This window comes from Pelodiscus sinensis, chromosome 23 (genome assembly GCF_049634645.1).
Source record: "Pelodiscus sinensis isolate JC-2024 chromosome 23, ASM4963464v1, whole genome shotgun sequence".
In the NCBI taxonomy this organism is placed as follows: domain Eukaryota; kingdom Metazoa; phylum Chordata; order Testudines; family Trionychidae; genus Pelodiscus; species Pelodiscus sinensis.
This window is the reverse complement of record NC_134733.1, coordinates 6,797,032-6,815,633: the sequence shown is the minus strand read 5'-3', so window position 1 is coordinate 6,815,633 and position 18,602 is coordinate 6,797,032.

Below are 18,602 nucleotides of genomic sequence, written 5' to 3'. Positions count from 1 at the left end.
CCTTCTCTCCTCTACCTTTCTTCCAGCATTTGGGCCTGTAGCCTTCCCCTTTTGTCAGGAGTTGGGGCTTGCAGCTGGCTTCTGGGGTAGGGAGCCCAGCTATTCCTTCTGGGTCTCCCTCCCCTGTTGGCCTTGGCCTTGGCTCTGGCCCTCTGGCCCTCTCTCCTTCTCTCCTCTACCTTTCTTCCCCCACCTGTTAACTGGGGAGGCTTTTAAAGGCTTCCAGCAGGTCTGAAGTGGAGTCAGCTGGCCCCAATCTGCCTGGGCCAGCTCCCTGCCAGCTGCTCCTAATTGTCCTGCAGCCGCCACTTCTAATTAGCAGAACCTTTACTCTCTTTGGGCTGACTTTTTCCCACTCTGTAGCAGCCCTCTGGCCTGGCCTTGTCATAGTTTTGAAATGGTTTGCCTCACAAACCAGGCCCAAAAGACAGACAGGTTGTATGCAAAAAGAAATGTTGAATGTGATTTGTTTTGGCTCAATCAAAATGTCTTTTGTTTTTATTCAGACTCTTCAGTTTTTAAAGTATAAAATACATTTTGAAAAGTTGTTTTTGCAGTGAAAAATGGGAACTTTTCATTCAAAACTGTTGCACTGGGGCATTTTCAAAACATTTCCCCCATTTTCCCCTAAATGTTATTGAAAATGAGGCCTAGAAATGTCCTTCCCCCGTGCATCCTGCCAGTATTTCTTCTAATTTTTTGCATCCAAATGCAGAATAAATTTTATGTGCTCTGAGACATGTGCACCACCAGTAGAAACATATGCTGCAGGGTGTGGGTGCTCTGGTAATCTGCTGGGTGGCATTTGACTCTCTTGGGTGACCGCCCAAGCATTCAGCTTACAGGGAAACTGCCTTAGCTCTCAAGAACTATACATACAGGCTGTGTCTAGACTGGCCAGTTTTTCTGAAAAATCAGCCGCTTTTCCAGAAAAACTTGCCAGCTGTCTACACTGGCCGCTTGAATTTCCGCAAAAGCACTGACTTCCTACTGTAAGAAATCAGTGCTTCTTGTGGAAATACTATGCTGCTCCCGTTCAGGCAAAAGTCCTTTTGCACAAAACTTTTGCGCAAAAGAGCCAGTGTAGACAGCTGAGCGAAAATGGTGATCGGGGCTTTTTTTGCGGAAAAGTGCATCTAGATTGGCCATGGACGCTTTTTCGCAAAAAGTGCTTGTGCAAAAAAGCGTCTGCCAATCTAGACGCTCTTTTCTGAAAATGCTTTTAACGGAAAATTTTTCCGTTAAAAGCATTTCCGGAAAATCATGCCAGTCTAGACGTAGCCTTAGAGTTGGTGACACTTGGATCTGGCTGGTGAAGATTAGTTCGCCTGTGTCAAGCTCGCCTGTGTCTATAGAATAGCCTGGCTAACTCTTTTCAAAGCACTCTGAGATGATGGAGGGGAGATATTATGTATTGTTTGTGGTGCAGAAGCACCTCTGAAGCTCAAGCATGGGCCAAGGCCTGCCCATGCCAGCGGCCTTAAAAAAATACAGAACAAAACACGGTCCCTGCCCCCAAAGAGCAGACAATCCAAGTCGAAAGTGAGACAAATATAGCAACTATTGAGCGCTGCTATAGCTAGGGTTCCAAACGAGCATGCACACAACTAGTGACTGCTTGACAAAACCCTTTGCTGTGACTTAAAAGATCAAGTTAAGGACTGAAATCCACCCCTTCTCTCCCAATGCAAACTGCAATGACACAAACGGTCACTAGATGACACCAGGACTCTGCCGTTGCCTAGGGCTTGCTGAAAGATTCAGCACTTTACAAGACTGCATCAGGGAAACGTTTTTCCTGCCAGGCCGTGGGGAGTTGTCTTCTGAGAGCTCCCTCTCCCCCACCTTTCTTTTTTTTTCTCATGGAGTATCTGATCTAAGTGCACCCACAACCTCAATGCTACGCTTAGCTTAGAGCTGCCCTGTTTTGCTTGACTTCACTTAGGCTTCGTCTACACTGGCATGATTTTCCGAAAATGCTCTTAACGGAAAAGTTTTCCATTAAAAGCATTTTCGGAAAAGCACGTCTAGATTGGCAGGATGCTTTTCTGCAAAAGCACTTTTTGCAGAAAAACGTCCGTGGCTAATCTAGACAGTTTTCTGCAAAAAAGCCCCGATCGGCAAAAAAAGACTTTTGCCCGAACGGGAGCAGCATAGTATTTCCGCAAGAACACTGACAATATTACATGAGAACATAAGAACATAAGAACGGCCGTACTGGGTCAGACCAAAGGTCCATCTAGCCCAGTAGCCTGTCTGCCGACAGTGGCCAGCACCAGGTACCCCAAAGAGGGTTGACCGAAGACAATGATCAAGCGATTTGTCTCCTGCCATCCCTCTCCAGCCTCTGACAAACAGAGGCCAAGGACTCCATTTTATCCCCTGGCTAATAGCCTTTTATGGACCTAACCTCCATGAATTTATCCAGCTTCTCTTTAAACTCTATTATAGTCCTAGCCTTCACAGCCTCCTCTGGCAAGGAGTTCCACAGGTTGACAACACGCTGTGTGAAGAAGAACTTCCTTTTATTAGTTTTAAACCTGCTACCCATTAATTTCATTTGGTGTCCTCTAGTTCTTCTATTATGGGAACTAATAAATAACTTTTCTTTATCAGCCCTCTCCACACCACTCATGATTTTATAGACCTCTATCATATCCCCCCTCAGTCTCCTCTTTTCTAAACTGAAAAGTCCCAGTCTAGAGATCGTCAGTGTTGTTGCGGAAATTCAAGCGGCCAGTGTAGACAGCTGGCAAGTTTTTCCGCAAAATCATTTGATTTTGCGGAAAAACTTGCCAGTCTAGACACAGCCTTAGGGTATGGCTAGACTGCGAGGGGGCGGGGGAAGGTTCTGGATATCTCTGGTATCCTGAAAAAACTCCACCACATCCAGGGAATGTGTTTGCTCTTCCAAATAAAAAATGTGTAAGAGCAAATGCACTCTTTCGGAAGCCCCTGTATTCCTCGTTCCAGGAGGAAGAAGGGGGCTTTTGAAAGAGGGGTTTATTTCCCCAAAATTTGGCCTAGTCTAGACAGGCCAAATTTCAGAAAAGCCTCTTCCGACAAAAGTATTGGAAAAAGATACGCAAAATGCGAAGCCACATTTTGCGTATCTTTTTTGATAGATCCTTGCAATCTTGCCGTACCTTTACAGAGGATATTCCCCACCCTAGCCCAGCCTCTCTTGGGCCATTTGCCAAGCTCTTTGACCTGCTCATTGAATCTGGCTCCAGGTTCACATGGGGAGCAAGACCAGGCCTGTCCCGGCGAGTGCTTACAGCTCTTATGCAATCCATTCCCTGACAGGCGCCAAGAGAGTAAGATGCAGGGCCAGTTTTCCCGCTGTGCTGAACACCCACCGCTACAGTCTAAGTCACAGGCTGCTCAGCACTTTTGAAAGAACAGATCCTATCTCCTGGATCTGAGGTACAGACGGAGCTGGACCTGCTCTTTCAGAGCCACTTCTCTTAGGTACCCCAATCCTGGAAACCCTCTGCTAGATGCCCCGGCGGGTTCCAAAGCCACGTGCAAGTGTCTGTGATTTGCAGCTTTAAAAATAACGCTGACTTTAAGAGGGTCAGGCCACCTGTAAGATCTGCAGCTGCTGGAGTGGACTGGGGATTGAAGCTAAGAGCAGAGACTCCTACTGCCTGTGAGCTAACCAAGCTGCTCTTACTTCAGGCCTGGTGCATGCTTTCTGAGTCTGAGGTCCCTGCTTCAGTGCCGGTGGAGAACTCGCCCAGGGGTGTCATTACACCAAATCTGGGTTGTGGCAATTCCTGGGTTATAATCATTCATTACCCACAAGTGTTTAGATGGTGATTGGGAACTCGAGAAAGTATCCATAAACCCCAAAGACCCTGGATGTTAGTGAATCTGGAAGCCCCCATAGCCAAGCCCATCATGTATTGCTGTCCTGCTCCAAATGGCTCCATCATCCCTTCAAGGAGTAGAAAAAGTGCCACGTGATTTCGGTGGCCTACTACCTGACACAAATGACGTGCAGACTGCACGCAGCCCAGAAGTTGAACGTTATTCCTTCAAACTCTCTGGCAAACACTACGGCTGTGTCTAGACTGCATCCCTTTTCCGGAAAAGGGATGCAAATTAGACACATCGCAATTGCAAATGAAGTGGGGATTTAAATCCCCCCCGCTTCATTCACATAAATATGGCTGCCACTTTTTTCCGGCTCGGAGCTTTGCCGGAAAAAAGCGCCAGTCTAGACGTGGATCTTTAGGAAAATAAAGCCTTTTCCGACAGATCCCTTATTCCTTATTTTAAGAGGAATAAGGGATCTTTCGGAAAAGGCTTTATTTTCCGAAAGATCCGCATCTAGACTGGCGCTTTTTCCCAGCAAATCTCGGTGCCGAAAAAAAGCGGCAGCCATATTTATGCGAATGAAGCGGGGGGGATTTAAATCTTCATTAGCAATTGCGATACGTCTAATTTGCATCCCTTTTACGAAAAAGGGGTGCAATCTAGACGTAGCCTACTTGTGAAGAGGCCTGAAGGGCTTCCCACATCTACAACAGGCCTTCTGGCTGCACCAAATGATGGCTCTGGATGTGCCTAACAGGGTGCGACTCACTGCTGTAGCGGCTCCTGCTGGCCACTTGGGAATTAGCTCAATTCATCCCCAGAGCGCCCCCTTCTGGTTAGTGTCACGCCTACTCTTACCTGTTTATGTGCTAGTGGTTCTGCCACCTTCCATTACGACCTACATCCCTCCCAGACCGCAGCACCCTCCCCTCTGGGTACTGTCCAGCTATGCTCCCCCACTCTGGGGTCCTCCCCCTCAAGGAACCCCCAATCCCCCCAATGCCCATCTTGCCTCAGTGACCCACTGCCAGTCATCATCTAGCCCCTGCGTGGGGGCAAACTGCAGTCTGGCATGGCCACTCATCATAGCCAATGGGGCATGGACCTACTGCTTTCTCCTGCCCTGGCTGCCCCTCTGCACCCTGGGAGTGAGGTCAGGCCAGAACACCACAGCTCTGCCTGCCTTTCCCCCGCCCTGCTCTGTGCCAAGAAGCCTCTCGCTTCCCTGGCAGCCAGGTCCCTCCTTCTCCATGTCTGGAATGAGAATGAGTGAGTCTCCCTGCCCCTCCAGGAGCCCTTATTTATACAGCCCTCAGCTGGGCCCTGATTGGCTGAGCCCTGCCACAGCTGCTTGCTCCACAGCCCCTGCCCTCTCCCAGGACTGGATTTAACCCTTCATAGGCCAGTGCGGGGGATACACCCAGTCACAATGTGGTTCTCCTCCTGTCCTGAAATGTTGCTAAATTCTTAGTTCGTGGAAATCAGGCTGCCGTCGGGCACCTCCCATCAGTTGGTGCTCTGGGCAGCTGCCCGGCTCGCCCATGCCTCCGTCCAGCCCTGCCCATCAGTGACTCCAGGGCACTGCACCCAAGGTGTGTCTAGACTGCATCTCTCTGTCCACAGAAAGAAGTAGTTTAGGCACATCAAAATTTCTAATGAAGCTGGGATTTAAATATCTGTGCCTCATTAGCATAAACATGGCCGCCACATTTTTTTTTTCAAAACAGAGTTTTAAAAAAACAAAACAAAAACAGCAGTCTAGACGCGGATCTGTCGAAAACAAAACCTTTTTCGACAGATCCTATAACCCTCATTTTTTGAGGACTACAGGATCTGTCGAAAAAGGCTTTAATTTTGACAGATCTGCATCTAGACTGCCATTTTTTTTTAAAAAAACGCCGTTTCGAAAATAAGCGGTGGCCATGTTTATGCTAATGAGGCACGGGATATTTAAATCCCAGCTTCATTAGCAATTTCAATGTGCCTGATTTGCATCCCTCTATTAACAGAGGGATGCAGACTAGACATAGCCTTGTGGTGGGAGACAGGGCTTTATTTTAGCTGCTTCTGGTAATTTGAGCTGCTTCAGGCTAGAGTTCAGCATCTTCTCCTGGGACACCTAACACTCTATATCTAGAGTCCCTCTGAGGGGAGCACAAGTCTTCCCGGCAGCTGTATCCTGGGACAGCAGGAAGCCTGTGACGGCAAACTCGCTAGTTTCTTTCACAGGAATGAGGAAGAGTGATTGAATTTTCCTCCAGTAGACACATTCATTTTCCACTAAAGGAAGCGCTGATGTGTGGAAGGGAATGTTGCAGTTTTATGTGTTTATAAACTACTGAAGACATCTCCGATCTGTGCTTTGCGATTTTATTGGCCATAAATCCACGCTACAGCAACACTTTATTGCACCATAAGCAGACAGGTGGCTGCCCCTTTTACAGCCCTTAAAACACTGTATTTCTCACTGGCTCTCAGCAGTTGTCCTTTTATGCATCTGCCAAGAATGAAAACGGGGGTTCCAGACTCGTTAAGTGCCTGTGGTCAAATGCTTTAAAAACGACAGGATGGGAGTCACCTGCATAGACGTAGATGCAAACGCTGGCTTACGTTGCAAAGGAAATGAGGTGGGTGCTTCCTGTCTGAACCTGGGGTGATGACAATCTGCATGGCTCAGCTGTCACACAATGATTCTGTCTTGAGGAGAGCTGGGACTACTGGTCCGGAACATAACTGTTCGCAAGGACCGGAAAAGGTGGAGGTGCTGCTTCAGTGGACAGAAATAACAAGGGATGGTGCAGAGCAGCAGTGAGGTGCCTTGGGAGAGCCGGGATTCTGGGAGTGGACTAGCAGGCATGAATTAATGGATGGTTGCTGTGTAGAAAGTGGCAGGATTGTAGGCAGGTCAGGCACGAGGTGAGCAAGGGTGCTATAAGTCAAAAGGCAGCTAGCCAAGCTGTGAAGGAAACAGAGATGAGCAAACTGTAGCAGACGGTTTATTTGGTGTTTTTCTCTTTGCAAATGACCCGGGCTGTGTATGAACATCAAAGCCTCGTCGTCATTCGTTCTGGCTAGCGGTGCTCTGACATCACTGGCTTGCAGGCGTTAAATGCTCAGTAATTGCTAGCTCTCCTGAAGCGCTCTCAAGCCATTTTACAAAGGAGGTCACCGCCCTTATCCCCTGGGAAACTGAGGCACAGAGGTGAAGGGACTTACCCCAACTCACCCAGAAAGGCCACTAACAGAGCCAGGAACAGAATCAGGTCTCCTGAATCTTAGTCCACTATTCGAGCCATGAGGTAACATCGTCTGATGTTGACTGAGCACGTACAAGGGCAGTGCTCAGTGCTCCCCACCTGGATGTCCGCCTCAGTGTCTGTCTAACCACGGCATCAAATGAACAAGTATCTCTGGGCTTTGCATGTCAAAATCTGCACTTCCACTGCCTATCGAAGATTCCCATACGTCTTGTGGCATCTCCTCGGTGTGGCTGTCACTTTTGCAGTGCACTTTATTCCATTCCTCCTCCCTCCTGGGGTCTTGCTTGAGGGGGTGACAGGAGGTTGAATGGAAGTTATCTTGGGGGAGGACCAATCAGTGTCTGACAAACCCTGTAATCGCTTTCGCTTCCAGTCTCTCGGTAAGTGGGCAAATGACTTTGTCTTCCCTGTCTCCTGGAGACGTCTGAAGATCTGGCCTCCACCTTACACGGGCACCGGGCATAGAACAAACGGTGTTATCCAGCACATTAATATCCAGAAAACTCAGGTAACCGACATCTGTCAGAGATGGCAACGTAATTCCTCCTGCAGTTAAACAGAAACGTTCTGACAGTGACCCGGTAGCGGTTTGTAAACTTGCGGCAGTAAAGTTTGTTTGTGTCGTGCTGCTGTGTATAATACCATTCTTGGCTATTGTCTAATCATCCTGCAACTATGGCCGGTATACAGTGAAAAGTTCATGAACCAGAGGTGTGGAGCTCAAGTAACTGGCACATATGATTAACCGGGAACTCCCCGTCCCCCATGAGTGCAGGATAACAAAGCTTGTACTGTAATTCGTTTCCAAGCCAATCATCAAACAGTGAGCATCCAGGATGAAAAATACTATGTTGTGGTCCTCAGCCTATACAGGCTGGGTCTTCTATTTATAGGAGAGAGTCCCTCACTTCCAAACTCTCCGGAGCAGAGCAGGGATTACCTCTGTAGATACTAAAAGCGAGAGAGACTGGGAAGGAGAGAACTGAGAGAGAGAACCGCTAGGGGTCAGCAGAGCCCAAAGTTTAGGATGTGGCCCTGCTAAACCAGCTCCTTGGCAGTGTGGTTGCATGCTACTGCCAGGCCATGGTGCTAGAAGAACGCAGCCCTCTCTTGTCTTATAGCCATTTATGTCACAGCTTTGCAAATTGCAATGAGAAATTTGCAGCGATCTGTGCACTGATGCAAAGGAACTGGCTGGACAGCTCCGAGGCCTCATGGCTTCTGTTTATGGACAGGATCCGTATGAATGTCCCGCTGCCAAAGTATGTCCGTTCCTACAGGTGTTAGCCACTGAATTTCTCTCCCTCCAAGTCCACTTGATCCCTGGTCCCGCCCCCATGCCTCAGAGTGCAGAGGGTAGAAGACAGGGAGGGTCTGAAGCCTCCAGCTAGCAATGACTTGAGCTCTCACGGGTTATAGAGTCAGCCTTGTGCAACAATTCCCAGCCTTTCTCTAAGTGCCTTGCCGCCATTTAGGGTGTGTCTAGTTGGGGTGTGTGTGTGTGCAAATGCATCTTGTGTGTGATACCTGAGCTAGCTTTAATCTATCTAATACGAATGCCAATAACAGGGATTCTGCAGCAGCGGAGATATAGGCACAGACTAGCCGCCCAAGCACCCAGGGTCCTGGAAGGGTTTATATGGCGTACACAGCTGCAGCATCCCTGGTTTTGGGATCCATGCTCGTTAGAACATAGCGTGCGTGGGTATGTCTGTGGATGCAGCAGTCTCACCTCGGATTGCAGCGTGGACATAGCCAGAGGATGCTGAGCCTCCGTGAGAGACAGTTGGGGTTAGCCACCCATGTGGGTAAGTGACGTAACACACACAGTCAGTGGCAGAGTCAGGAATAGGGGCTCAAACTCCTGACTCTGAGGGTATGTCAACACTACAGAGTTTTTTCGGAAAAGTGGCCATTTTTCTGAAAAAACTTCAATTACGACCACACTGCAATTGCATTCTTTTGAAAAGAAAATCAAAAGAACAGAGGGGCTTTTTCCGGCATTGGTAATTCTCTTTCTATGAGGAGAAGACTTTTTCCGAAAGGGCTCTTTTAGAAAAAAATGTGTGTGGACAAGAAAGAGGGAGTTCTTTTGCAAGAAGAGGAAAGAGGAAAAAGCATAGGTGCCCTGGTGGCCGCTCCGTCCATAGTAATCACAGCTTACAGGCGAGAGAGTGTCTATTCAGTGTGGATGCTCTCTTTTGAAAAAGCAGATCACTTTTTCGATGCGCTTTGGCAGTGTGGATGCGCTTTTTGGGGAGAAGTCTTTTGGGGAGATCTCATCAGAAAAAGCTTCTTCTGAAAGAAGCCTGCGGTCTAGACATAGCCTTGCTCTTCTGCCTTAGCCACAAGTTTAATCCCTCTCACACCCCCTGGTCCTCAACACTGTGCTGTATTCCTCATTCAGTCATTCCTTCTTACTGCTTGCTGGGCCTTCAAGGGCAGGCACTTGTCTGCACTGACATCATGATGCATACAACCCAGCCCAGTAACCATAGTTCCAACAGCAGCAGCCGCTCCAGATCGGCTCTCTACGCCCTAGCCCCGATCCGGCCTTCTGGCCAGTGGACGGTTTGAACAATGCTTGGATGATGAAGGCTGATTTCATGCATAGAAATTGGACACTCTGGTGCTAAATTGGGGGCTCGGAGCAGATGGTATTGCACTTGCCAAACCTTACCGCTGGCACTGGATTGTGATTCACAGGGCGAGGGAGTGACCCGAACCAGCTGCTAATTAGGAATTAAGCAGTGAAAAAAGCAGGAGGCCGGAGCAGATGACAGAGAGACAGGAGGAGGGACAAACAGCCAGAATCTTAGCTCACAGGAAAAGCTCCGGAGAACACAGAGCAGTGCTGACAATTTGCTTTAATAGTATAAATCTGGGATTTGAGCTCCCATGTAACTACTTCTAGTCCCAACCCTTCTCCCCCAACCCCCGTTTTCTGGACTGCAGCCATTCAAACGATGCTAGCTCCTGAATGCAACCAGCCAGATGCGCGGAGCATGGACCCTCGCCTGCACGCTCTTCCTTCCTCTTTCATGGGGCGGAAATCTTGGGAGGAGTTGGGTGAGAACGAAGGGCTGAGTCTGTATAAAAGAGCAGGCAAGTAGTTCTTCAATCTTTTCCTACTCCAGCTTCGCCAGGGCATCTCAAAGCTGAGGCCCAGCTTTTGCTGGGACAAGAACTTCCAGCTCTCTCTGTGAATCCCACTTTGGACCTGCAGAAACTAAGGCTCTGCTGAGCCTCCGCTTCCTTCCCACCTGCCTTACTCCTCCAATACTGATTCCTTCTTCCCTCCCGCGGTTTAGACACAGGGGTTCTGTGCAGGCCTGGTGTCAACTCCGGACGTCTTCGTTTTGGGTCCCCTCAGCCTCTCTGCCCACAGACAGTGCTTGCTCGGATGGAGCTCTCCACCTCATCACAAAACCGTTGAGCCAGTTCTTAGATTCCTAGGCCTGGTCTATGCTAAAACGTTAGGGTGATGTCGTTAAGTTACGCCCTTATGTGACATAGTGAAGCTGACCTAGCCCCTGGTGGAGACAGCGCTAGGTTCATGGACCTAGCTACCACCCCTCGGGAAGATAGATTAGCGATGCTGATCAGGAACCGCTCCCATCAGTAGTGTCCACACTGAAGTACTATAGCCGTGCGGTTGCGCCAATGTCGCATTTCAAGTGCAGGCAAACCTCTAGGCTACGTCTAGACTGGCATGATTTTCTGGAAATGCTTTTAACGGAAAAGTTTTCCGTTAAAAGCATTTTCGGAAAAGAGCGTCTAGATTGGCACGGACGCTTTTCTGCAAAAGCACTTTTTGCGGAAAAGCGTCCTTGGCCAATCTAGACGCGCTTTTGCGCAAAAAAGCCCCGATCGCCATTTTCACGATCGGGGATTTTTTGCACAAAACAAATCTGAGCTGTCTACACTGGCCCTTTTGCGCAAAAGTTTTGCGCAAAAGGGACTTTTGCCTGAACGGGAGCAGCACAGTATTTCCTCAAAAAGCACTGATTTCTTACAGTAGGAAGTCAGTGCTTTTGCGGCAATTCAAGCGGCCAGTGTAGACAGCTGGCTAGTTTTTCCAGAAAAACTGGCCAGTCTAGACACAGCCCTAGAGCCCAAGGCCAGATGGGACAACTGTGATCATCTACTCTGACCTCCTGCCTAAGACAGACCAGAGAATATCCCCAGAATAATTCCCTAAGCCAGGGGCTGAGTGAAAACTCAGTAAAGATCTCAGGACTTGGCCCACAGATATGGGAAAGGGCTTTCAAGATCCCCATGTTCTCCTTCTACCCGTGGAGGATTGTTCCTCACAATATGTTCTCAAGGCCTTGTGAAGTTGAACTTCAAACCCATCTAGTGAGGGAGATCTCACCGCTTCCCTTACGGACTAGCCTACAGCCCAGCAGACCTCACTGTGTCATGTGGTCTGCCTACGCGGCAGTTGGAGCAGCTCTAGACAGATCCTAGCTAGCTAGCTCCAACTACAGGAGCAGGGATGCCAGGGCAGCAGGGTCATATAAACCCACCCGGGACCCTTGGCATGTACCCCCAGGACTAGCCCATGCTGCCACCTTGGCTGACGTGTCTTCACTGCTGCTGTGACTGGAACTAGCTAAACGCAGAGAACTCAGGCATGTCTGCGCAATGCACATGCTGCATGGCCATACACCGGAGTACTGAAGTTCACCCAAGGAGTAGATTGAAACTTTCATCCCCCTTTAGGTCCTGATGTAAGACCCTTATAAAGAATATCTCACCTACCCTGTTAGTGACTGTTTCACTGGGAGGATACTCCCAGAGGTGTTGGTTGATTTATCCCTTTAGCTGAAGTGGTGGAGGCCTTGGGTCCCTGGTTCAAACCCAGCTAACGTCAGTGTCTATAGCTGAACCTAGGTCTGCGGAGATGAAAGGCTAGTTAGTCGTTTAGCTTCTTCCTGTAAGTGTTTTTAGAGACTGTTCTGCATGATGGTGGGGTGGATTGGGACCCTGGATCTGAACCCCCGAGTACCCTGGGAATGGCCAGATGGGAAAGCAGTTTGGGCCTTTCTACATTGCTCATGCAGGGTTTATGAGGGTTCGAGATGGGATACAAAAAACAAACTCCGCCACCCAAAGCTCAACCCTAAACTTTTGCCGAGGCCCTGAGGAGTCTGAGGCATACATTTGCCCTGTTTAGTTTTTGTGCTGTTGCACACAGAGGACGGGAGTTTCAAACACGGTTCCCCTCAGCCTGACTTTGCTCCCATGGGAGCTGGTGATCAACCGTCCATTGATTGCCACTGGAGTTGAGTCAGGCCAATGCCAAGAGTCTTTCAAAATCCCACCTAGAGATCCCCGCTGAGTTGGGGGAAGGGGGGCAACACAAGGGGTCTGTATGGCCCCATGGGTCTAGAACCCAAGCCAACAGCTGGTATCTAGGCTACCATCCAGCAACAGCTGTCAATTATCTTGCATCCCACTTCCCATGCCCTGCTGTGGACACAGACCTTGGGCAGTTCCACCGCAAGGGTTTGACAGACAGCATCCCCATGGCTCCAAATTGATTCCCTGACCTGTATCAATTGCGAGGGTGTTCCAGGCAGTACCTAGGCACCACTGTGGATTTCCTGTAGCTGCCACGATGGTTCTTGCTCCTGAATTCCTGGCTTTGACCTAGGCTTGATCTGGACTTTGCCTCTTGACTTGGACTCTGACCCTCCGTATTGACCCTGACCACAAACTCCCTTGTTACTCCCGGCCTCAGGTTTGTCCCAACTTTGACCTGGCCCTGGCTGGGATCCTCACAGGGTGTGCAGCAGGGACAGGAAGATGTAGCATCAGCAACATTTCTGGTTCTTCTGTCAAGAGCCAATAGTGAAGGGTAAGGAGTTGGGGGATGGGATTTTCAAAGATGGTGAAAGTATTTGGCCACTCACCTGCTCATAACATTCCAAGGGAATTGGGCATGAAATCCAGTAGGCACCTTTGAAAAACCTAGCCTTAAAATCTGCTTTTCTGCCTTAAAATCAAGAAGTAATGATGGAATCATCATACGAATGTAAGAACGGCCAGACTGGGTCAGACCAAAGGTCCATCTAGCCCAGTATCCTGTTTGCCAACAGTGGCCAATACCAGGTGCCCCAGAGGGAGGGAACACAACAGGGAATCCTCACGTGATCCCTCTCCTGTCATCCATTTCCAGACAGAGGCTAGAGACACCATTCCTACCCATCCTGGCTAATAGCTATTGATGGACCTAACCTCTATGAATCTGTCTAGCTCTTTTTTGAACCCTGTTAAAGTTCTAGCTTTCACTGCATCCTCAGGCAAGGAGTTCCACAGGTTGACTGTGTGCTGAGTGAAGAAAAACTTCCTTTTGTTTGTTTTAAACCTGCTGCCTATGAATTTCATTTGGTGACCCCTAGTTATATTATGGAAACAAGTACATAACTTTTCCTTATTCACTTTTTCCACACCGGTCATGATTTTATAGACCTCTGTCATATCCCCCTTAGTCTCCTCTTTTCTAACCTGAAGTCATATGGGACCTCTTCCAACCCCCTAATCATTTTGTTGCCCTTTTCTTAACCTTTTCCAATGCCAGTATATCTTTTTTGAGATCAGGCGACCACATCTGCATGCAGTATTCGAGATGTGGGCGTCCCATCCCACTTGAGACGAAGGAAGCAAGGAACAAATGGCATGGAACTCTCTGATCCATTGGTACCAAGAGTCTGAGGCTATGTCTAGACTGCAGGCTTCTTTCGGAAGAAGCTTTCTGGAAGAGATCTTCCAAAAAAAACCTTCTTCTGAAAGAGAGCGCCCACACTGCCATAGTGCATCAAAAAAGCAATCTGCTTTTTTGACAAATAGCGTCCACACCGAATGGATGCTCCCTCACATGTAAGCTGTGATTACTATGGACGGAGAGGCCACTAGGGCACCTGTGCTTTTTCCTCTTTCCTCTTCTTGCGAAAGAACTCCCTCTTCCTCATCCACACACACCTTTTTCCAAAAGAGCTCTTACAGAAAAAGGCTTCTTCCTCGTAGAAGGAGGATTACCAATGCTGGAAAAACCCCTCTCTTCTTTCGATTTACTTTCGAAAGAACATGATTCCAGTGCGGATAGAATGGAAGTTTTTTCAGAAAAACGGCCGAGTAGACATACCCTGAGAAAGGATGTTGAAGATCCCTCCTTTCTGCTGGCTCGTAGCTGGTGGCAGCTAATGAGAAGTCCTGAACTTTTCTATTAGGTTAGTAACACGTCCCTGTAATGATGGATGGGGTACGAATGGGGTGCACAGGGCTGTCCTGCAGCAATTCCTGATGGTAAGACAGGCTGGAGTCTCAATGCAGAACATTGGCTAGGATAAAAAGAGAACAAGAAAATGATAACTCTCTGGCTTCCTGGCCTCTTTGCCTTCTTTCCTGAGCCTTGGAAGACAACTGTTCTGGGAGAATCTGGAGATCATAGATCTTGGAGCTTTACCGTCTCTACCAAGTGGGACACACGCTGCCATTGACTGAGATGTAGGGAGGAGAATTTCTCAATGAGAAGGAGTTGCAGGCTTGGTGATATTACCAGTGAAAGGAGCTATCCAAGGGAAGATCTGTTTAAAGGAATGGAGGTGGCCAATCCAAGTGCCAATAGTTTCCTGTCTTCTGTCCATGCATAATCCATTCCAGGCATGTGGAAAATCCAGCCCAGGTTCTCCTCTTCCCAGGCACTACCGATGTCCATTCTATACCCCAGCGGGGCCTAGCAGTCCTGGTGAAGTTCGACTTCTGTTGGTTGCAGCATGCACCATTTAGTGTGGAGACAATTCTGCAATTTAGATCCTCACCTTCTCTGGGGAGGAGTCCATCCAGTCTATCCAACAGCCCATTCCAAGCAGGGGCTGTAATCCATTTCCTGTTTCCCTGCTCCCTGGAGCAGCACTGGAGTTCATTTTGGGCTAGCTTAGGCAAGAACTTGAACTGGATTTCTGTTTGGGTTTTATCCTAGCTGGGCACAGAATCCTGTCGCAGGTTTTCTTTCTCTTTCCCATCGCAGCGCGAGAGTGATTTGTGGGCTGGATGTCTGCATGGAATTAACTGACCTCTTCCACCAGGGATCGAGCGCCCCTTGCCAGAACAGTACGGCTAACCTGCCAGAGACTCCACTCTTTCTCCGCTGCTTGGCTTTCGTTCCACTGACATCCTGGAAGAGGGAATGTCAGACCTTCTTTGCAGCCTTTCCCCTTGCTGACTCCCCGGTGCCAGAAAAGCCAAACAAGAAAAAGCATGTCAAGACAAAGCGACAAGAGCGCTGAGGCAGCTTTGATGATGTGTTGATGCAGCGTGTTGTGATGTAAGTGAAATGAAATCGGCGCCTAATGGATTTGGATAGTGCCGGGAGCGCTGATGCTTTTCTCACCTCCTTAGCCCCAGTACGAAAGTGGAGAGGGAAACCAAGCCAAAAGGAGCATCGTACAGCTTCGCTCCCAGCCAGAATCCTCGTTCTCTCTATCCTCTGGGGTCTGTGTCAGCGTTCCCTGTAAGCTGAGTGCTTGTGCAGCTGCTCAGGAGAGAGTCTAATGCTGTCCGGTTGATTCGCAGAACGCCTACCGCTGGGTTTTGTGTTTCTATGGGTGGTGCACATTCACACATGCCTTGGTGCACATAAAAATGTATTCTGTACATGGATGGAAAGAATCCACACAGGTATGGAAGGGAGTAGAGTAGTGCAGATCCTTGTTTTTGGGTGACTTGATGGCCAGATGGTCCAACACAGGTGGACTGAAGTAGTCGCCATCATACACAGTTTGGTTCAATGGGTCCCCACACCACGGTTCCTTCTAAGCTGCATGGCCCTTCCCTACTGGCTGGGAGAGACTCACTGCTCTGTCCTCAGCATGGAGCTGCTGCTGTTGTTGAAGGAGAAGTGCCCCTCTCCTAGCCAGGCAGCTCCATGTGCAGAGCCCTGAGTCTCTGACTGGGGAGGGTTCATTAAACAGCTGCAGGGCCGGCCTGCCACGCAGCTTAGAGGGAACCTTTCTTGGCATCCCCTCTGTACAAATTATTCCACTCCTCTGTGAATAGGTCCCTGGCCAGCTGACGAGGAGACTGGCTGAGGCACAGACTTCCTGTGAAAGACTGGGCAAGTCCCTTAGCCACTTGCCCTCGGCCCCGCAGCAGCAAGCCCCAGTCTGATTCTACCGACTCAGGCCCCTGGAGCTTGAGAACAGTGGTGTAGGGCTCTGAAAGCTGGAGCGGGGGTTGGGTTTCTGAGCCTGTGCTCCAGTCCACGCAGGAATGTCCACACAGCTGATCAGAGCAGGAGCCCAGGTCCATAGACTCTCAGATGGGCTGCCCCGGCTTTTTTGCAGCGTGGATGTTCCCTTTGTGTCTGCATTCCCCCTCTGTGAAATGGGATCCCTCCTGCCTCCCAGACTGTGAGAGCCAATGGGCTGGAGGGGCTACAGTAGTGGAGTGCGAAGTGAACGTTGCAGATAATCCACCCGGGGCCCTGCCCTCGCCAGGATCCCCCAATTCAGCTGCTTCTCGTGGGGTCTCTTCCAAGTTCTTGGGTACAGCAAAAGGCATCCCTGGGCAGGGCCCGTGTCCTGCAAAATCTGTGTGCTGACACCTCTGCACAGGACCAAATTTAACTCTAAGGGGTCACAGGGAGCCAAGAATCCACCCTGAGCATCAGGGGACAGACGGACTCTAGCCCACAAGGCGTGGGTCATATGGAAGCCTCTGTCTGAGCCTACTGCCTAGAAGCCGTCCGTGGCACTTCTGTTCCAATTACCTTGTTCTAAGCCTGCTGACAAGCACCCAGGCCAAGGCAAATCCATCCCTAGCTGCTGTATTTACAGAGCAGTTAATGCAGGGTTTACACCAGGTCCAATGACAATTGTCTAGAGTGATGCATCGAGCTCTCCAGCCACATGTAGGCATTGGAGGGGGGAGGGGGGGAGGGAGGGAGGGACAGAAGGACAGAGAGCAGGGTGACCAGAAATCCAGATCAACAGGACAAAATGCACAAATCTGCCACCTCCTGCCAGGATGCATCCATCTTTCACCCATTCTGGTGCAGTGAGGGCCAGGGTGCATTCGCATGGGTCACTTGTTGGCTTCAACAGTTGGAAGGGCAAAGCAGCTTCTGGTCCAATAATTCCCAAATCAGCCATTCTGGGGCTTTCGTCTCCACGCCTTTGTGTCAGCTGGAGAGCCCTACTGAAGACAATGGACCAGCTTCAGTGGACTTGAATAGAACCAGACCTTTTCATGTTGAGCTCCTGTGCCAGGCCCCAGTGTGTAGCAGTTGCCAGCTTCCCCTCCAGCTGTGCATGCCATCACTGAGCATGGGACTTGGCTGCAGCAGCTCACTGTTCAGATCTGAGAGCAGTGAGGGGCAACCGAGGCTAGCGACTGGACCACATGAGTGGCCCTCCTTCATTTCTGTGGGCCGCAAGATTGTCGTGACCGAGATGGTCTCCTGAACTAAGGAGGTTTTGCTCCCGGCGCTTGCATACGTCAAATTTGCAGGGGGTGCCGACTGAACTGTAGCAGCGTTGTGATTGGCTGCCGAGGGAGCACACGGCTCTCACAGCCAGAGTGGTGTGCAATCCACACGCACCTCGCTTCCCGTGCCTGTGCTTTACATGTGTGTAACTTTTATAATGCTGGTAGGAAAAACACTACGTGGACAAAACCCAGCAGAATCGGCAACAATAAACAAAATGTCTTGTGCATCACACATAGAACCGCCCTCCGGACACAGGCTGCCCGCCGCTGTCCTAGAGCATTGAGGGTCATAGGTGTATATTGATAGAATTATTGTAGGTGAAGGCTGGCACTAGCTGGTCCACACGAATTCTTAGTCTAGGAGGATGGAAGAGAATTGTTCAGCAAGTAGTGATCTGCCCAGTCCAAGCCCTCAGCCCCAAAATCTGAATCTGGATTAGATTTTCCCAGTTGGCCTCTATTTCTAGAACAGGCCAAACCAAAATCAAGGGGTTGACCTGCAGCAGTAATTTTCAAACTTTTTGTAGTGGTGACGCTTTTCCAGCCTCTGAATGAGATCCCCCTTACAAATTAAAATGGAGGTAATTTAATGGGGGCTCAGGACTATCAACCCCGCAACTCCTTGTGACCCCCTGAGCACAGTTGGAGAACCCCTGATCTATAGTTTGCGGATCCATCTTATCTCTATGGCAGGTATTGGCAAGGGTTTAGCCAGGATCAATTCTGAGGCTGCTGGATGCTGACAGACCCGGGGATTCTCTCTGGCTCCCAGACTAACCCAGCCTGCCCCCTAAATCCTGGCCTGATTCAGCATTCATGGAAGAGATTGCAGACTACAGGGTCTTAATCTCCTAACCTGGCAGAGTTGCCCGAGAAAGTAGGGAGCCACAGTTCTAAGCCTTTCTCGGCCTATTCCCTGTCAGCCTGCTGTAAATGCTTACCAGTGTGCAAACAGAAGAAATCATCCAAGTAATCATTCCCTCCCCATGCAGCTGGACGCTGCAATGCGACATTTTAGCTCGCTGA